Source organism: Hylaeus volcanicus, chromosome 6 (assembly GCF_026283585.1).
Source record: "Hylaeus volcanicus isolate JK05 chromosome 6, UHH_iyHylVolc1.0_haploid, whole genome shotgun sequence".
In the NCBI taxonomy this organism is placed as follows: Eukaryota; Metazoa; Arthropoda; class Insecta; order Hymenoptera; family Colletidae; genus Hylaeus; species Hylaeus volcanicus.
In genome coordinates, this window is record NC_071981.1 from 8,322,860 (window position 1) to 8,343,567 (window position 20,708).

Below are 20,708 nucleotides of genomic sequence, written 5' to 3' on the forward strand. Positions count from 1 at the left end.
GCGAGTATGCCGATGGAGCGACCGTGGTAGCGTAGGCTACGCGCTAGATGGCCGCTCTCCCCGACCAATCAGAGCGCGAGTATGCCAATGGAGCGCCCGCTGATTGGTCGAGGTTTTCCGTTAATATCTCCTTAACGAAGCCTCAGACAACATTTTCGCTAAGGAAAAAGTTGTTTCAAATCACCTCCTGAACCACCCATTTGAAGGACCTCAATATTTTTGGAGGTATATATCCCTGTATACCTCTTTTGTATTGGGTTGTCGAGAAAGTCATGACGTATTTTTTCTTGATTTTTCAAATGTTATTTATTTATATAAAGAACAAAGATCAATCAATGATATATAGCCCGTTTTGTTCGATAACCTTTCGCCATCGTTCAGTGAGTTTCATAATTCCTCGTTTATAGAAGGACCTGTCTTTATCGGCAAAAAACTGACTAAAGTGCTGATTAACAGCCTCATCGGAATCGAATGTTATATCACGCAAAGAAGCTTGAAGAGCGCGAAACAAATGGAAGTCCGATGACACAAGATCTGGCGAGTATGGTGGGTGTGATAACACATCCCATCCAAGCTGCAGTAATTTTTTAATTATTGGTTTGATTTTGTCATCATCAACCGCGATGGGTCTCCCTGACCGAGGAGCATCGCTGAAATTAAAATCACCGGCACGGAATTTCGTGAACCATCGTTGGCACTGACGTTCTTGTAAAGCATTGTCACCGTAAACTTTACGCAACTTTTCACAAGTTTGACTTGCGTTCTTCCCTTTATGTAAGTAAAACAATAGAATATGATGAAAATGTTCAGTTTGATCTTCCATTTTCAATTTATCGTAAAATTTTCCAAACTCAACCAAATCGATCAGTCTTTTGTTTAGTACGAAGTTAGAGTTCTTAGTTGTCAAATGACAGCAATCACGTGGTTGCAACTGACTCTAGTACTGCCAAAAGTAAACTAGTGCCTCATGTTGCAGAAATGCGTCACGACTTTTTCGACAACCCAATACATACAGAGCGAGTCACATAAGATTAGACCCAAACATGTTTACGTTGCTTTTAATTTACGAATATATTTCACGAGAGAAAAATGTTTGGTTTGAGAGGGAACATACAAGGATAGACAAAAAAATTATCTCAGGAAACGGGATTTAAAACGGGATCAGTCAGATTAAAACGGGATTTACTGCATAAAACTCGAAAAAATTTTGTTGAAATTTCTTTGGAGTTGTGGAACGTAGATATTGAAGCGCTTAAGAATTATTATTTAAGTTTATTGTCTTAATAAACGGATTACCTTGTATAAAATAAAACGTTCCTTCTCACTTTATTTCTTTCTTTGTTATGAATTTTAAAATGTTTTACTTTTAACTATTGAAATGTTCACGTTTCGCAAGTGTGCCAGGGGACAGTGAACATGTTAAGGGAGTTGCTTATGATTCGCGAATTCTTTTGGTGCTGCAAATGCAAGTGCTTTTAAATCTTTAATTTTACTCAATTTGTGCGAAAGACGCTAACGGACGATGGGTGAACATACCGAATAAATGTAACCATGGGATTTCCGCATATAACGCGTGGTCAAACGTTCAGACATAAACACTAATAGAGTCAAAAAATGTCTGGTATTCGAGAGAACACGATGCAGATAACTTTTATTCGCAAGTTCAAATGTGGACACAGGTTAGATAATTTCTTATTTCAAACTCGTTGATATTGAATATACTTACGATTCTGGAGCTGAAATATTAAAAGAACTAGGTACCAAAATTGGACAGATCGTTATTTCTCCACAATTAGATGTTAGAAACTTTAAGAAAGAGAAATTTGTTAAGATAAATATTTACCATTATTCCTTTTTAAAAAAAATTTTGCTATTTTTTATAATAACAACTTCAATATAATGTTTTCTTTCTAGAATTCAAAACTATTTTAGTTTTAATCTACAACCAATGTTACCTTTCTGTTATTAAACCCAAACAGTGAACATTAAAGCTTCGGAAGCACATGATTTAATGGATTTGATAATAGATTCGAATTGAGGAATTCTTTCTAATTAGATGTACAGGTCGCGGCTGAATAACATGTACTACCGGACACGAGGTGGTTCCTTATGCAAAAATAAGAACAGAATATGCAATAAAATTTGTTCATTTAAAGCCTACTTTTCCAGAAAATCGAGTTTGAAAATCCTATTCGTACGTATACTGTTATGGGAGACTGAGTTACGGTTCGTGGAGCATCGTATAACGCGTATCGTGTTTATAAACAATATCATTTATAAGTTACTAAGTTAGACTTTGTTCTATTCTTTGTACTGTTCTTCGATTAGGAACCCTTCGGTTAGGATGGTGCTCACTGTATACAGGGTGGTCCACGCAATTGTTTCAAGTCATAACTCCGTTATTATTGCATTTACGAAAAAATGCCAAAGGATAAAGTTAAATGGTTCGAAGAGCACTACATCTGTAGGACTTAAAATTTTTTTTAGATGCAGCAGTGGATATGCAATTAACAATTGCATCATTTCTTTAAATAGACATGCGTATTTTTTGTTTACACAGATCGATTCTTCTGTTCATTCTACGTAAAAAATGATTAGGGTACTATCGCCAAAAAATGATTAGTTCTCGAGATATTTTCAAAAAATGTTTTTATTGAAGAAGATGCTCAAACGCTTCACCATTACATTCTAAACATCTCTGATAACGTTTTTTTATTGTTTGCATAACTGCGTTTAAATCATCTGCATCACACAGCACAAAAGTGCTGTGCATCATATATCTTGTTCCTCGCTATTAGAAAAATACATTTTCTTGTACTTAGTGAAATACAGTTACACTTTTTCAAATTCTTAGTTTTCGTATTCGAGTTACGATAAGTGAATTGCTACTGAATGATGAAATGCTTACTCGTACAAATCAGTTTCTGTTATGATAACAATGTCGAAAGGGTCTTTACCTTTAAAAGCGTGTTTAACTTACTAGTCATAAAGCGTTTAAGCATCTCTTTCAATAAAGACATTTTTTGAAAATGTCTCGGGATCTAATAATTTTTTTGCCATAGTACCCTAATCATTTTTTACGTAGAATGAACAGAAGAATCGATCTGTGTAAACAAAAAATACGCATTTGTATTTAAAGAAATGATGCAATTGTTAATTGCATATGCACTGCTGCATCTAAAAAAAATTTAAAGGCCCACAGATGTAGTGCTCTTCGAACCATTTATCTTTCTCCTTTGGCATTTTTTCATAAATGGAATAATAACGGAGTTATGACTTGAAACAATTGCGTGGAGCACCCTGTATATAATAACGAATAGTAGCATACAAGTTTCTATTACAGGCTCCCAAAGCTCGGATCATGTCAACGTATTCCCTATGTGTGTGCATCATCATTAGATAAATCAAAGAAAATTGACTGCTTAGGCAAATAACTAATTCTAGTTTACAGCCAAAATGTACTTTCAATGCCACAAGTTTTTTCTTATGTATTTTGGTCTGTTAAACTCGAAAATCGAAATGAAAATTTTTTTTATGGATGGATTTTTTATATGAATTTTTGAATTTTTCTTCGATTTTTTTCTGAGACGCCTTCACATTTTAGGCCATATCTCGAGTTAGAAACGTCCGATTGGGCCGCGCAAGATGCCATATTAAAGATAATCGAATTTCCAACAATTGCTTCCTACATTGTTTTTCAATCGGTTCAATAGTTTAAGTGTTAAAATAGAACACAAAAATTTCTTCCATCGCCATGCAAAAATAGAAACTGTCAAATTATGTTCAGTTTCTTATTATTCAAGTATAAGTCGCAGTTTTACGAAGAAAACAAGCTTTTGTTGAAGAACACCTGTAGATAAATACCGGAGTTAGCAATAATTGAGTAAAGATACAAAAATTCCAATTTTACTCTGTTTTTGTATTTTTCTCCTATTTATATAGGAAACGTTTATTTAATTCATTTCGATTAGAAATACGATTAGAAATAATTTTGGCCATTGCTTTGTCTTCTGTTCTTTGGGTCCGTTTCTCTGATGAGGAACCAAATGTAGTCTCCCAACATTCTTTCATCCCAATACCCTTGACAGCGCGGCTCAATAGTTTTGATATCTTGGTGAAACCTTTCACCGTGCTCGTCATTTACATCGCCAAGATTCTCCGGGGAAAAATCCAAGTGGAATGTAAGAAATAAATTTTGAGCGACATATTTTCGCCTGTTGAAATTGAAATTGAATGTACAGATTTGTTCATTTTGTCAAATCAAAAAGAACAACAATATATATTCCATACCTATTTTTGCATAATTTATTAGCAAATCTTCAATAATTTTCTTATAATAACAAAGGAAATTTCTAAAAGTCTACATAAACTAAAAAGCGGCAAGAAGCAACACTTGCATTTATATACTCTTATTATGAAAAGTGTATGCTTTCATTTAAAACAAGTCCGATGCCAATCACTCTCGATCATTTTTTTGTAACCCTTCCTAAAGTTTACATTGCTTTAACATTTCATTGCTCGTACCCGAATTGAAATATGCGTATAACATAAATAAATATTTAAACGTCGAGGGGTTGAAGCACGAGAATTCATTATAATTAAATATAAAGTTTATTAACAAACTATAACTTTTTAACAATATAACGATAATCTTAGAGACTTGTAACGAAACGTCTTCTATTTCCGAGTTCTCAAAGCGCTCTCTTCTATTTTAAAAGTTTGCCGCTTCCTGGCAACCGGAAGCGCGGGAACTCGTTTCCGCAACTTCACATCGTCGCAACATCTTCACAGCGTCGCGACGATGTAACTCGGAGCTGTAGTGCGGCATCTTCATACCGTCGCAACAATATGCATCCTTACTTACATAATAGTACCATACAAACCCATATTTGGATGCTCTACAATAAATAATTAAGATAATTAACTCAACATACAATTTGGTACTTTTGTCTTTATGCTATTATAAATATTTAATCAAGGACTCACTAGAAAACGGTAAAGTATACGAATTGTAAAGCCTTAAACATTTTTGAATTCATATAAAAAAAAATTTCTGTGTAAAGTTGAAGTCGAGAAATCAGGTTTTAGCCACGAAAAGCGGGCCGCCAGACCATTGTGCAATGGTGAATCTTACATTGAATCGTTGAATTTAAATTTTTAATCGGTAAGCAAAGACTGTTTTATTAATGCAGTACTTATGATACACTACTTACACTATTAATAAAAGAGTATTGTGTACTTTTGGCATCTTCATTTTTAACCGACTTCGAAGGGCGGGGGGGTGTAACTCAATTCGACATATAGAGGGTGTTCCAAAAGTCGCGTAAGAGCCGGAAATGAGGCATAGCTGAGGCGATTCTGAGCAACAATTTCCTTTACAAAAATGTCGGTGGGGGCTTCATTTTGAATTATTAACGAAAAACACCGACCAATCACAGCGCATCGACTTGGCGCACCCAGCCAGTCCTGGCTCGAGCTTATGCCCTCGTGGCTGATCGCGTGCTAATCGGGCCCTGTGATTGAGCGGTGTTTTTCGTTAATAATTCAAAAATGAAGCCCCCACAGACATTTTTGCAAAGGAAATTGTTGCTCGGAAACGTCTCAGCTACTCCCCATTTCCGGGTCCTACGCGAGTTTTGGGACACCCTGTATATATATACTTTTTTTTTAGTATATGTTTCCCGATTACGTCGAGATGGCTTGACCAATCCCAGTGAAACCTCTTGCATCTTGCAGAATATTTCTCCCAGTTGGTCCCGTAAACAAAACATTTTGTGATTTGTCATTTTTTACCCGTTTCTTTACCACCTTTATCGCAGAAAGAGTACTATTTCACGTATGTTCGGCCTGAAATCAATGAAACCTCTTACATTTTGCTGCCGGACAGGTTTTCGCGATAATCACATTTGCAAAAATTTATGAATGTTGTTATTGTTTATAACTATTGTTATTGAAAGAATCTTATTACATGATGTAACTCGGCGAGGAATTTACTGATCGAGATCTAACTTTCCACATTTATTGACAGTTGATTCCATGCTCTTCGAACGTGCAACAATTTATGGACTTTTTAAACGTTTATAGCTACTGTTATATTTTTAATAGCGAAAATATTGTTCGAAGCTTCGTTAAAGAGCTTGGAACATTAAAAAATGGAAAAAAATCACTTTCTTTTATTTTATTTTTTTTTTTTATTAAAATTTAAGCGATTCTGTACAGTTCTATGCAAATAGAATTGAATTTCGAGCACTGGAAATGGTCAACAAAAATTTGGTGAAAGAAAATGGAACATTTTTCACAAAATTACTTTTCTTTCTCACTAAAAAAGGTCGACGACACGAAAAAAGTAAAAAAAATATAACCGACTTCGAAAAAAATATTAAAATTCCAATAAAAACTATGAAATAATTTCTAGTCAACTGATATGAATACCATCAGTTCTAGATATAATTGCTTAAAAGTATGAAATAATTTCTATTTCTTTTATATTAAATTATGTTAAATAACCATTTCGTAGTTCGCGCAAAATTAAAAATTACTTACATTCAAAATTACCAAACTTGGTAAAACTTTTTGTTCGAATAACAAAACATACACCCTTAAATTATTGCTATCATTATATATACTTTAGACACCATATACATTAACATTATTCAATGTCGCCACCTCCACCAAATACTATCTCAAACCTACTCAGACAGTATTTCCATGTAGATAGTACACACATTAAGAGTAAGAATATTGCGCCCCCCCCCCCCACCACTAAAACAAATATATCTAACCCTCTCAGACAGTATTTCCATGTAGACAGTATACATGTATACATTAACAGCATTCAATATTGCGGCCTCCACCAAAAACTAACTCAAGCAGGAATTAAACATTTTTAATTATGCATCGCCTCCGAAAAGGTTATTTAATATAATTTAATGTAAAGGAAATAGAAATTTAATATATTATTTAATATAATTTAATATAAAGAAAATAGGAATTTAATATATTAGTTAATGTAATTTAATATAAAGAAAATAGGAATTATTTCATACTTTTTAGTGGAGTTTTCGAAGTCGGTTATATCTTTTTCCATAAATTATTTTATTCTCTAAATCTTTAACTTCATTTCCAACATCACTTTCCTATTGATTATAAATGCGTGCTCGTGCCCTACTCCACTCTACAGTAATGCCTTTGTACATTCTCAGTTATCGTACTTTGTTCTAAAAATCCGCCAGTCCTACGTCTGAATAATATGTATACTAATTTTCAGTTTACCTATTTCTCGATTTATATGGGAGATCGGTTCTTGGGAATATCGTAGGTATATATTGAAATCATGACTTCTTATATGAGAAACCGTGTGAATTGAAAAAAAAGCGTATAATGTAAACAATTATTTAATTATAAATCATTTCTTTCGATGTAAAATTAAGTAAAATACACATGGAAAGCAACAGAAATACATAAAACTGTGTTTTATAATTTTAACTTTGTGTTTTTATAGATGTGATTTTTTTCAGTTGCTTTTTTTCAATTTAAAGAAATAATTGAATTATAAAAAACTACTAATTACAAGAACTACAGTTATTTATCACTAATCTATCTTCTATCTTCTATCTATATAATATAATCTTCTATGTATATAATATAATAAAATTGAAGTATCTGTCTATGATTTCGAAATAATGCTTTTTTTAAACTCTTATATGACTTTTCGCATATTGCTAAAACCCAAACACGCTTTTGCAAAATTTTTGTCTGTCTGTCTGTCTGTTCCGGCTAATCCTCGCAACTACTGAACCGATTTTAAACATTTTGTAGTAATAGAAAGCTATGGTAACCCTGAGTAACATATACTATGTTTTATTTTGATAAAAATAAGTTTTGAATTTGAAATCTCAAAATTTGTATAAAAAGTTTTGCCTTCGTTATATTCACAATGAGAAATATCGATTGAAACATTGTGAGTTACGGAAAACAAGACAGTCACGTACTGATTCACGAAGGAACACGTGATTGAACAGTCAGTCGAACGCAAACGACAAAAAAAAAAAAAAATACTATTCCAAGCGGGTGAAACCGTGGGTCACAGCTAGTCGTTTAATATAATGATTTACACATTTATGATTAGAAAAAATATGAAGAATGTACTTTTCTATTGCTAAAGATTTATTGACCTAATTAATGTAAACTTTACTTCTTAGGTACAGAAAGAAAGAGGAATTCACTTGCCTAGGCTTAATTTAAGTGTTAGCAAACGAGCGGTATTAAAAAATGACTGAACAAGTATGTGTGCGTTATACAATTTTATTTTTAACAGCTTTTTAAAAAAAGTTATGTGTAAATCGGGAGTTAGGTGTATTTGAACTAATCAAGAAAAAGTAAGAGGGTTATACATAATGATAAAACTGAATGTATGAGTCATGCTAGTGGATAAATTGTTTTCCGTGATCGAATCGAAGTTGATACCTGTGGTGGGTTCACAGCGACAGAGGAGGAAGGAGGGAGGCAAGGGTTGCAAATCTATTTTCATGTTTATTCTTGGCTGATGCGCACCGTTGGTCGCAAATAGTTTGCTTGGAGAGCAATTAATTACGTCCACGGCTACGTACTGCGTTGATTTCCTTGCGTGCGGTTTTCTCGTCGTTTGTACATTTTCCTGCGATCATTCAGTCCATTGTGAATTAGTGTTATCCCGTATAGAGCACTAAAGTGAACTCCGGCTATACATACGCTCAGGGCCGGCGTTAGGGGCGGGGGGCGGGCAACCGTCCGGGGCGCCAGATTTTTGGGGGCGTCGCAGTTCGGTGTCCCCAGTATACGAATATAGTATAGTTGCTATATATTGTAGTTTAACAATCTTTACAATCTAGCTACTGATTCATCGTTTGATATTATTACCTTGTCTGCTGTTCTTAAAAATTTTAAGCCCCTGAAGGGGAGCTTACGATAATCTTGTCCGGGGCGCCAATATTGCTAAAACCGGGCCTGCATACGCTTATCTCATTTAAGGTCCGAGGATTACTGCACTGTATGTTTCTACCCCCTCCTCTCCTCCTCTGTCGGCTAGCAAAACCAGAGAAACGATAATCGTAGAGTAACTAGCATTCGTTCCTCTATCCATTTGAGATAAGTACTGCAATTCTGCGTTTAACTCTAGTCCCTTCCGTTACAAGGACGTTTATTCTTCTGTATTTTTTTACCAATGATATAGTGCACAAACAACATCACGGATTATACCCTTAAGTAGTTGTAACAGATGATATGAAACTCATTATTGTCATGATAAACATTTGTCAGTTGATTATTAGCTGATCGTCCCGTCAATCGATCTTTGCCAATTCGTCTAGTTCCGGGCTTCTTAAACTATGGGTCGCGACTCCAACTGGGATCGCGAGATTTTAATGTAAAATATTTAAAATTTTCTTTTATTTATGTTATTGCAAAAAATGCAGTTCTGATGGAAATTAGAGTGTATACTTTTTGTAACTATAATAAATATAATTTTACAACTTTTTGTGCAATTTTTAATATCATATTTTTGTATGTTTGTAAACAAATTCTAAAACTATATTTTTTCATATGTATATATATTGTTACCTAATCAATAAATCATCGCAGAATATTTACATATCTTTATTTTGTATTTTTTGGGATGCGAAAAAAATCACGATCATAAATGGGGTCGTGAATCAAAAAAGTTTAAGAAGCCCTGGTCTAGTTACAACTGGCCCGCGTGGTTGCGCGCGTATTTTTAAATTGGGCGCCATGAATCACTTCTCAACGGTCGCGAACATGTTGTCCGAGGCTTCGTTGAGGAGATATTAACGGAAAACACTGACCAATCAGAGCGTGCGTATACCGTTGGAGCGGCTGTGGTAGCGAAGGCTATGCGCTAGACGGCCGCGCTTGTACGCGAACAAGTGACTCCACCGGCATAATGGCGTTCTGATTGGTCAGTGTTTTCCGTTACTATCTCCTCAACGAAGCTTGGACATTTTCGCTAAGGAAAAAGTTGTTTCAAATCACTTCACGAACCACCTCTTTCAACGTGTTACACCATTTTTGGGACACCCTGTATTACAGTTACGTACGAACTGAATTAACAATTCAGAAAAACGAAAAGGTTTTCAATGCGCAAATGGTTCTCCATTGAGTGTTACTTATCTCTTATCAGAGGATTCGCGTGTTTACTCTTGCGTTCGATGGAATGCCTAGACCAGTGGTGCACAACTATTTTTTGTTACTAGTAAACCGACCAAAATGTAACTTCCGTGCTCTATGTTTCAATTAAGGTCGAGATAAAATTAATTTATTATGCTTTACTTTAATATCCAGACACTTTACAATTTTTACTTTGTCTCTTTCTAGGTTTGTCTAGGTTCGTATATTGAAACAATGTAATTGAGGTATCTGTATATAGTTACCGAATTCTTTCATGAATCTGGTTACTCAGTCTATTCTGGAAGAATTGGCTGAACGCTTGAAGAATATGAGTATAATGGACCAGTCACGTGTAGAGAATCATCATTGCAAGATTAAAGAAGAAATGAGAAATGAATAAAGGGATCCACTATTCCTAACGCACAATTTATTGTATGTATTAGAATATAGTTCATACGTATACAGAACGCGTGACAGAAAGCCTTGTCGCAAGCAATTTAAATGTTTATGATGAAGTGAAAATAAAAAAAGTGGTCCACTATTGATAGCATACAATTTATTGTATTAGAACACTTATTCTTATTCCACAATGTTTCTTATTTGCACAAAATGAACATTTACTGAAATTTATATTATGAACTGCACACTCAAACACCAAATTTATATATTTCTTTCCACAACGACAAGGTAGATATTTCATCAGTATAACCATATACTTCCCAATACAATATCATTAAACGTAGCCTTTAAAATAATTATTCAATTTGCGGCGTCCAAATGTCACAAATACAAACTGACAAGTTATACAGATTAGAAATGAACGGGCGGCGTGAGCGGCAGCCATATTACAATTCCGGCCGACGAGCCCTGCCGACTGATTCCGAAAGTCGACGAATCGACGAACGCCCTTAGCCCCTATTGGCTAAGTGTTGACGAAAAGAATAAGAATAAGAATAAGAATAAGAATAAGAATAAGAATGAGAATGAGAATGAGAATGAGAATGAGAATGAGAATGAGAATGAGAATGAGGCCACGCGCTAGGCGGCAGCGTCAATGTCCTTCTATGCACGTCGAGTCACTTGTTCGCGTACATGCGCGGCCGCCAGCGCATAGCTTTCGCTACCGCGGCCGCTCGAATGGTCTACGCGCGCTCTGATTGGTCGGGATTTTCTCTTAATATCTCCTTAACAAAGCTCCATCCGACATTTTTGCAAAGGAAATTGTTGTTCAGAATCGTCTCAGCTACCCCCCATTTCCGGCTCCTCCCCGACTTTTGGGACACCCTGTATACATATATTACTATTATTACATTTGTATGCATATGTATAGTTTTCGCATTTTAAGCCGAGGGGGAGCACCGGTGCACTTCCCGGTGTTCTCTCGGGCGAATGGCACTTTGGTCACAGTCGCACAGTCACACCTGGCCTAAGCGAGGAACTTTGGGCCAGGTGGGAACTCATTACCTCGGCTTCCTGTTTCGACCCCGCGTTTCGGGCGATCCTCGTTTTCTCTTGGACCCGGGCCTATCCTTTCGAGGATGCGCGCTACTCTGCTGTGGGTGGCCCATCATTGGGCGGGGCCATTCTACCTATTTATCGGGAATGCCGAAGCGGAGTTGGACGTCGGGCGATCCACATCCCTCAGGACCTGCAGTACAAACCTGCATGTTCGCCCCTTTACACCATGTATCAAAGTTGAGAGTCCTATCCACCCCATATCATGCTACACCTGAGGTCGTTATTTGATCCTCCTTCTCAGTCGGAGTATTCCGTATCTCCGACTGGATTGGTTCCCTCTTTAGTGTTACCACCCCCTCCCCCCTTCCCTTTTAGTCCCTAGCACTCCCCCCGTCCCTCTTGCACCTACCGACCTCCTTTGGAGGTTCTGGCTACCTAGACGCGGGTTTGCCAAGATCCCCCCCCCCCCTCTCCTGTAACTATCCCTCTTGAGCCCTGATCCGAATGAAGGCTCGCCACCGTTCATCCGTGCCAGGGTTACCGGCTTATACATGCTTCTACCTATCCCCTTTTTTATCGTACCTAATCCTACTTCTAAATTCCTTTTTGTTTTAAGTGCGGCAGGGAGGAGTGTTCGGGTGAGGGATCCCCACAGCGTGTCTGATGATCAGACGCGACTTCCGTGGATGGACTCGAGCCGTCAGGCTTGCCAACCCGTCCTCGCTACCACTTTCCTATTCGGCGAGCCTACCCTACTGGTGTTAGTCTGGATTATTCTTGTATTTCCCATGACTCTCAACCCCGAAAACATGGCGAATTTCTTGAGTAGCTCGCGGTCACCACCCGCTCCAGGGGGACCAACTTGGATTCCCCCCTTTTCCCACTGGAAGGTTGTTTCTACTGTTTGGAAGGGTCACCACCCCTTCCACAGGGTCCTTGGATCCATCTGTGTGGTTTCGTGACCTCTTTTCCTACGATGGTGTAGTTTGTTCTGACGGTCACCACTCGTCCTAGATCCGGATTCCTCCCATCTGTGAGGAGGTGTGCGGACCCTTTTCTAAGAGATGGTTATTGTGTTCGGTTACGGTGGATGCGCTGAGACGCAGTCGGCGCATCTCTCTGCCTTGCGTATTTTCAGTTACTTTTCTTCTTCGTTTGCTGTAATGAGGAGACTGATCGGGACGCGAGCGGGGGGAACCAGACGTCGTCAGCCGTAGGTGTGGTGGCCTACGGTGAGTAAAGTACTGGATATTCCCGCTCTCAGCTCTTGGTATGGTACCATGGCCTGTTCCGTGCCCTACTCTTTCCCTTGCTATATACTTCTGTTCTGCACCCAGCGGAGTAGGGGGTCTATAGAGTGTCGTTTATGTACGATTTTTCTGCGAGATGCCTCTCAGTCCGTCTGGTGCCTGCCTTGCTGATACCTTGTTCTGTGGCAAGGGACACCACCCCTTCCATGGAGTCGGTGGATCCATCTATGTGGTTCCGTGACTCCTTTTCCTACGATGGTGGAGTTCTTCTTAACTATGGCCACGCCAGCATTACTGCCAGCGTGCCATAACTGTTGCTGTGGCCACGCCGATATTTCTATCGACGTGCCATGATCCTTACTGCGGCCACGCCGATGTTTCCACCGACGTGCCGTGCTCTTTACTGTGGCCACGCCGATGTTTCCATCGACGTGCCATAATCCTTACTGTGGCCACGTCAGCATTGCTGCCAACATGCCATATCACTTCCTTAGATGTTTTGTCCGCGGGGGCCTAGCCCCGACTCCCCGGCTAAGGGTATTCCGTCCTAGACGGTCTTTCCCGCCGGGGAGCTTCCCCTTTCCGCAACCTGAGAACGCGCCACGTAGGGGTTCACCTCCCCTCCTATTTGGACAGCCAAACAGGTGCGTGGATGCATATGTATAACACATATACAGGGTATCCCAAAAATGTTGTAACACCTTGAAAGGGGTGGCTCGGGAGGTGATTTGAAACAACTTTTTCCTTAGCAAAAATGTTGTCCGAGGCTTCATTGAGGAGATATTAACGGAAAGCACTGACCAATCAGAGCGCGCGTATACCATTGGAGCGGCTGTGGTAGCAAAGGCTATGCGCTAGGCGGCCGCGCTTGTACGCGAACAAGTGACTCGACGTGCATCGAAAGACATTGACGCAGCCGTCTAGCGCATAGCCTTCGCTACCACAGCCGCTTCAACGGTATCCGCGCGCTCTGATTGGTCAGTGTTTTCCGTTAATATCTGCTTAACGAAGTCTCGGACAACATTTTCGCTAAGGAAAAAGTTGTTTCAAATCACCTCTCGAACCACCTCTTTCAAGGTGTTACAGCATTTTTGGGACACCCTGTATATGAGCAAAAAACATTAGTTGTCTACGGTAATTGATCATAATCCAACAGCGTGCCATTGGCTGTTGGATTATACCGCGCGTAAAACTTTTAACACTGCCTTCTTCGATGGTCACCTTGTTAGCGTTGACAGTGGTTTGCTCGCTTCAAAATTGATGGAAAAGCTTGGAAGAGGCTAATCATCGGATTTGGATGATGAAGTCCTTCTGGCAGCTGTGGAAGCCAACGAAACGGATGACGTACTATTTGCATAAACTTGTGGTCAATATGAAAGCGTAGATAGTCTCGAAGACCCACGACTTCTTTGCCTGTGGAATTAACGGTTTGTTTTCAGAAAATAGTTCTTAGTGTAGACGGCGAATATGCCTTATAATATTCATTGTAACATGTTCAGAGTGAAATGAAATGGGTAAAAACAGTTGGTTCGGTGTTAACCGTTATCTTTTCTTATATGGATAAGTGCACAATCCACTTTTCATCTGTGATACAATTTGAAACGTAAGAAGAGAAGAGAGAGGGATGGAGGGAGAGAGGGAGAGAGATACATTTGTTTACATTTATCATGTGGAAGATGACTTTTTATTACGAAATTGATTCACGACTGTACGAAGTCACAAAGATACAAGGAAGGAGCAACAAATGCTTCAGCTCCATTAACAATAGAAGTCTCCTACTCGAATTTTAGTCTTCTTAAACGTTTGCATCCTTATTAAATTAGTTATTAAATTAGTTATATATATGTTCAAAACTAATCTGTTGATCTTCAGATTTTTTAAAAGTACCTTTCTTCTTTACTTTTAAAGGCTTAATCTGTTTATATTTTTATATATTGCAACGGATTATCATTTATTATTAAATACATTCAAGCGAAAATGCAAAAAATGTAAAAACTGAAACATACTCTCTGAAATCCAAATCTCCCGATTGACCTCAGTTGTGTTTGAACTGTTTTAGCGATTATTATTTAATATATTATTTTAAATACAGTTTCTTATACAGTATACACAAGTGTTTTTTATAAAGTATATCAGTATATTTACCTTTTCTATTTTATTTTATACATTTCTGTTATTTTATTATTTTGTATAATTTACATTTATATGCGCTACTGCCATTAAATAGTTGTGTTACAAATAAAATTCTTGTAAATTATTTGTAAAATTCTCTAATATTGAACAAAGAAAAGTATTACCTATAGAAATCACTCTATCGACGTAAACATAGCTGTTACTCAGATCTGGGTAACACGACGATCAACGTGTTAATTTATGTTTACTATTAACCTTTGCGATTTTTAATTAGCCTCCCACCCTTCATCTAGAACTCCCACTAATTCAGATGACTAATAATGCTCTTTTATGCCACCCTTATCTTAGATCGTCCCGTGATTTGGCAAGAACGAAATTATTGTTGCGTCTGCCAAGTCGTCGGAGATTTGCAGACACTGTTATATATTAAACGCGAAGACAATGCGACCTCGAGTGGACTCGTCACTTTCGAAACACCGTATCTAAAATTCCGCGGCAAGTTGCCATTTTTCTTTATTGCTTCACTGTTTTGTTTTCTTAGTTACTGAAATCTTTCTTTCATTGAAATACAAGTTACGGGAAGAAAATTGCTTGCCATATCAACAAATACACATTTTTGTCTAACAAATAGGCAATAGTATACATATATTACACATTCATTGCTTATCACCAAATGGTTAATTGTCTAAAACTTAAGAACTTCCGATCAGGGTTTGAATAATAATCAATTACAACTTTTTAATTAAATAGTTAATTTAAACAAATTAAATTCAATCAACTTAATTAATAAATATTTTAAATAAATGTAGTTAAAAATTATTTAATTAAAATTGAATTAAGCAGAGTTAATCGAAAGTCGTTTAATTTACGATTACTTTAGTCAGAATTAATTCAAAGCCATTTAATTGACGATTTGTTTATATCTTCAATGTCAAAAGACATTTATATAAAATTCAATTAACTATATAAGGAACACATATAAATGAACATATATACAGGGTGTCCCAAAAATGTTGTAACACCTTGAAAGGGGTGGTTCGGGAGGTGATTTGAAACAACTTTTTCCTTAGCGAAAATATTGTCCGAGGCTTCGTTGAGGAGATATTAATGGAAAACACTGACCAATCAAAGCGCGTGTATACCGTTGGAGCGACCGCGGTAGCGTACGCTATGCGCTAGGTGGCCGCGCTCATACGCTACCGCGACCGCTCCACCTGCATGCTTGCGCTCTGATTGGTCAGTGTTTTCCGTTAATATCTCCTTAACGAAGCTTTGGATAACTTTTTCGCTAAGGAAAAAGTTGTTTTAAATCACGTCCCGAACCACCCATTTCAAGGTGTTACAACATTTTCGGGACACCCTGTATAAACCAATTTTTAGTGACAAATGCAATACCTATACTAAATACTATTAACCTCATCAATATGAGCTGCCTGTACACATAATAATGTATTTGTTAAGGTATTTGTATGAATAGATAATCCATAACGTAAGTCAGAACAAATTTGTATTCTTATTCAATAACTACAAAATAAAACAAATATATAACATAGGTATAAGTTAAAGTAATATTGTAAAAACATAAAGCAGTTCAGTTAATTTGGCATTGCCGACATAACCCTTTCTATCTAATAACCTTATATATGTTACTTCTATAATTAATTGAATTTTATATAAATGTCTCTTAATTGAAAATATAAACAAATCGTCAATTAAATAGTTTGAATTAATTCCTCTTAAATCAATCGTCAATTAAATGGCTTTGAATTAATTATACTTAAATCAATCGTCAATTAAATGACTTTCGATTACTTCTGCTTAATTCAATTTTAATTAAATAATTTTTAATGATATTGTTTGTAATTAATGGTCAATTAAAGACGGAAATTAATTTTAAAAGTAGTTAATTACTCGTAACTCTGCTTTCTTTGGAATTTTCAAAAAAATTCTTTTTGCGGACTTGGAACATTTCTAAGAAATTTCAAGTGGCCAAAAAAGTTCCAAGTACGAAAAGAATTTTGTTGAAAATTCCAAAGTTCTGATGACAGTTTTGTTGGCACCCCGAAGAGTTCTATCGGAAGTTCTTAAGCCCCCAAGACGTAAACTCAAAAATAAAAAAGTTCTGGCCACTTGAAGTTTCAGGTCGTACGAAGTTGGCACCTCATACTTTCAAAATGCTATTTTTCGCATATTTCGCCGGAACTATTTCTGAAACCTATCAGGAATTATGGTACTATTGTGGGTGCAAATAGAACTGTTGCTAAAACTTTCGTTATTTGATAATGAGATGTTAACTTCACAGAGGCATTGATAACGTCCTCGTTAAAGCTGGTTAAAATTCAACACACTTTGCGAATGTTTAAAAACCTGATACATAAATATTTATGCAAAAGGTCACAATAAAAAAAAATGTTCTACTTAAAATATTGCCTTCTTATAATATTATAATTATTTCTTCTTAGACTCTCTCGTTTTGAATGTAAAGATTTGTTCAAGAGGAATTTTAACATTTTGTCTTTTAATAAAACATAAATCGCATAGAATACACCTGTACAATGTTGTTATTTTAAATAAACGTGTACATACGATTACAATTAAATGTGAAAGATGTCATTTTTAAATATATATATACATATTTCCTGTATTTTTTGCATTGCTGAATTAAAATTGTAACCCGAGTTGATCTAGTACTTACTGCTTTTTAAATATATCGCTTTAAACATGATTAACCTAGACGTGTTTAGTACCTCACTTCTTTCTAAATCGTGACGTGTAAACTCGCGTTTGCAGTCAAATTTGGATTCACCGTTGAAATATCTATAAGAAATTGGAGGTCTCAGTTGTCATTCAAGTCCTCAGAATTCTGTTTAATTGAGTTATTATATCAGGTACTACTTACAAATAGATCAATTTATACGTTTCAATCTAGATTCCTGATAAAATAACTCATCTTATATTCGATAGGTGGTTTCAACCCGCGTAATTTATGATTCCTTTGGAATTGCAAGGAAATGACGATCGTTACTTGATTATGTCACCTGATTATTGTCGATTAATGTTCGATTGCGTGCTGCGTTTGACGTTCCGCTCGACAATTTTTTTTTCCATTTGTTGTGCGTGCTCTTCGATTTTCTAATGCTTATTATTACATAGGAACAACGCAGTACCCGTTTTTTTTTTCAAATAGTTCGTTAGGTAACGTAACGCGTTCGAATAAACTTGACGTAATTGCGAGCTACAGTTTTCCGATCGTCAATACTACGATTCATCGATGCGAAACGGCACGACTCGTTGAACAGACTCGATCAAGATTATGCAATTTCTACTCTGTAGCCAGACATATGCATCGTCGAGATAAAAGGTTATTTAATTTGAAGATCGAATAAAGATATTATGTCTTTATTCATTATTTGAAGAATTTGAATTAACAGTGTCAGAGATGAGTAATTTTTATTCCAAAAAAGGAACAATAATTCCGTAAGAATAAATTAACCTTTCAATTAGTCGTTCTGGAGCTAGCAACATTCAGCTGCTCGTAAGAAAACAAGAACTAAAAGACTCATATTTTTATTATTATTAAAAAAAAATTTTATTAAAAAAATGGCCCTACACCACTTTCAAAATAAACTGCCCATATAATAATTATTAATGATAGTTCAGAGGTCGTATAAGGTATGCCGTAAGTATTTAGTACAATTGTATTGACAATGCATTATGATTTGTTGTTACTGTTTAAGTTATCATTTAAATTCTTTGTATAACTCACTAAGTGGAGAAGATATTATTTTACTTAAATCATGAAAATCTGCAACGTTGTGTTGCATCTATCTCAGAATTAGGAATATTTTGAACAAATTGTACGAAACTATCAAAAAGCTAAAAAATATTTAAATGATATTTGTTACGAATCAATTACTTGCTGCTGTATCTTCTAAGCTACATGCATATTATACAGGGTGTCGCAAAAATGTTGTAACAACTTATAAAGGGGTCGCCCGGGAGGTGATTTGAAACAAATTTTTCCTTAGCTGAAATGTTGTCCGAGGCTTCGTTGAGGAGATATTAGCGGAAAACACTGACCAATCAGAGCGCTCATACGCTACCGCGGCCGCTCCACCGGCATACTGGCGTTCTGATTGGTCAGTGTTTTCCGTTAATATCTCCTCAACGAAGCCTCGGACAACATTTTCGCTAAGGAAAAAGTTGTTTCAAATCACCTCCCGGGCGACCCCTTTACAAGGTGTTACAACTGTTTGAGACACCCTGTATATTATATACGTACATGTTTATGCAGTTAATTTAGTTTTTGTATTTCATACCAACGAGATAAAGTGTTTACTGCACAGATATAAAATAAAAAAGCAGTAGAAAAGAGAGAGTTTTGAAAAATTAGATGGAACAGTAGGGCAGTAAGAAGAGCATATAGAGTGTAATATTATGGGATAAACGATACCAATGGAGTGTTTAAATGAATTAAAGAAGCATAGAACAAATTTGAGCATTCCGTGATTATGATATTATTCTAGGATAATGATGATAATAACAATAACAATAAATAATAATACGATAATTTATTCAAATAATATTAAGTAAATAAAATTATAAATAAAAAAATTTACAATTAATTTACATTTTTTTTAAATGTAGAGCAAGTGGCCACATTCTTTAACATTATTTTTCACCACCAACTGAAAAGATTAAAGTACATGTAGATTTGAAATTTCGACGATATATTAATTTGTTTAACATTTGAATTGCTTGATACTTTTTAGTGTAACGACTAGAATTTGCAGAATACCGGATGATGATTTTTCATTCTTACTGGCTTTGCAAAATTATTTACGATAAAAATCATAAACAATGAAAAGATGCATAATATTTTTTAAAGGACCCATCGGGAGACATACTCTACAAAATACAAAAGGTTTCGTTCAGATCGGTCCATCCATCTTGGCGTAATAGTGAAACATATACAGAAAAAAAAGCGAAAAAAAGCACACATACGTGTCGAATTGAGTAACCTCCCCCTTTCTCGAAATCGGTTAATAATGTTATTTTATCGAAGAGTGACCACTTTTATGTTCTTTAGTTTTTTCATATTTTTCAAAAGAGCGGAACGTAGTAAAAAATATCAAAGATCATTACAAAATTGAGTAAATGCTTTATACTGCTTTATTTACTTACTTGACCATCGTTATATTCTTACAGTTGTAGCATAACTTTACGGCTATTGATATGTAATTTTTTTAGAATTTTTGGTAAGGTGCGCTGTAGTTAAAAATAATTGAAAACCAATATTGTATGTTGTTGATCTTTAATAGCATAGAATCGATTGTCCGTTTGTATAAAAATGACTTAAAAATGATTTAAGAATATTTTATTATAAAGTATGTATGGAACTAATGCTGAAGTCACAAAATGTCCAAATCCTTAAAAACATTTTTTCAAAATTCCAAACTAGTGATGAGAGTTCCATTGGCACCCCAAAGAATTCTTTCGAAAGTTCTAATGGCATTTTGCCCTAAACTCAATAATAAAAAAGCTGTGGCCATTTGAAATTTTTTAGTCAAGTTCCAATTTAGGACAAAAATATTTTGAAAATTCCAAAGTTCTGATGGGAGTTCCATTGGCACCTCAACGAGTACTATCGAAAGTTCTTATGGCATTTAGCCGTAACCTAAAAAATAAAAAAGCTGTGGCCATTTG

General features: G+C 36.1%; 1 protein-coding gene across 1 annotated transcript in view; it reads left to right on the top strand.

Annotated features, from left to right (window-relative positions):
• Window positions 1–20,708, top strand: part of LOC128878188 (chloride channel protein 2-like) — a 184,028-nt gene that overhangs the window by 1,026 nt on the left and 162,294 nt on the right. The window lies entirely within an intron of this gene.